At 35.4% G+C, this 1260-nt stretch overlaps 1 protein-coding gene across 1 annotated transcript in view; it reads left to right on the top strand.

Annotated features, from left to right (window-relative positions):
• CIAO2A (cytosolic iron-sulfur assembly component 2A) overlaps window positions 1–1260 on the top strand; it is a 10675-nt gene that overhangs the window by 380 nt on the left and 9035 nt on the right. The gene's annotated exons all lie outside the window — the stretch shown is intronic.

The following is a 1260-nucleotide window of genomic DNA, read 5'->3' as shown; positions in this document are numbered from 1 at the left end:
TCTCCAGCTCTCCAAGACAGTTGTAAAACAATGCAATACAAATACTGGGTTTGTAGTAGTATTTTCCTATAAACATAGGAGCAATTCCAAACCACAAGTCATCTAGTTCACAATCTAAATATTCTAACTCTAAACTCTTAACACTGTTCAGAGATGAATTTTACTGGGAAGAAGGCACTCTGATTCTTGATTTTTATTACGCAGCAGATCTTCCTGGACATACATTAAGTTCACTGTGTAAACTGATGAGTCACTGACTGTCGGTAAAATTTCATGGCAGGAAAGTTCAATGGGTCAGTTTCAGCCCTTGTCTAACTCCACTGTAGTTAATGGCATTACAACAGGGCTGAATTTGGCCCATTTATATATTAACAAGTTTGTGAAAAGGTGACTACAGTATTTGATTCAATATTAGCTTTTATTGCCAGCATTAAATGCTATCACACATGTTGAGTGAATATTGTATTCACCAAAGGGCTTTGAGATATTACTTTTAGAAAATGACTTCTCATGCAGTCTACGGGCAGAATATAAAGCCAATTGAGATGACCACACTGAGTACTCAAACAATGTAATCAAAGTCCTTTTGCACACTCTGAGTTCATTGCTGGAATGCTTTTCCACTGAAAGAGCTTGCGGCTGTTTGCGTGGCATACCCCCTTTTAAAACAAAAAACAAAAAAAAACAGGTTAGGTTTGTAGTATGGGTTCCAGCCAGCCACATCTATAGTAGGTTGATTTAAATAAATAAATAAATAAATAAAAGGTTGTTAACAAGGTTGAATTAATCTGAAATTAATCAGATAATGATTTTTACAAATTTATTCTTTATTTGCAACTGTTGACAGATCATACAAACAAATTTTATCCTGTCATTTGTTCATGAATTACTCACTGTGTATATTTGGTCACGGAAATCATATAGTATTGTTTCTGTCCAGTGATTGGATGACCTAAACTTATGAACAGGAGGATACCTCTTTTTCGGGTTGTGGATTGTCCTTTAGCATTTGTAATAGTTTTGAATCTACACTGTAAGCACTTCATCCTGGAAAATGCTTAGTCTTTCCAACTTCTATTGACTTTTTTGGGAGCAAGAGTGGCTTAGAATCTTGCAAAATTTGACCCATATATCAGAAGTTCCTCAAGTCAAGGATCTTATTTTCTTACTCTTCTGTGAAGTGCTAAGCATACCAATTTCAGTAAGAGAGAGGTGTCAACAATCACATTGCCCTGGGTAAAGGGTTTGATGTAATAAGAT

The sequence above is a fragment of the Terrapene carolina genome, unplaced genomic scaffold, assembly GCF_002925995.2.
Source record: "Terrapene carolina triunguis isolate 2854851 unplaced genomic scaffold, T_m_triunguis-2.0 Scaffold67, whole genome shotgun sequence".
Lineage (NCBI taxonomy): Eukaryota > Metazoa > Chordata > Testudines > Emydidae > Terrapene > Terrapene triunguis.
Note: the sequence above shows the minus strand (reverse complement) of the source record. Positions and strands in the feature narration are given on the sequence as shown.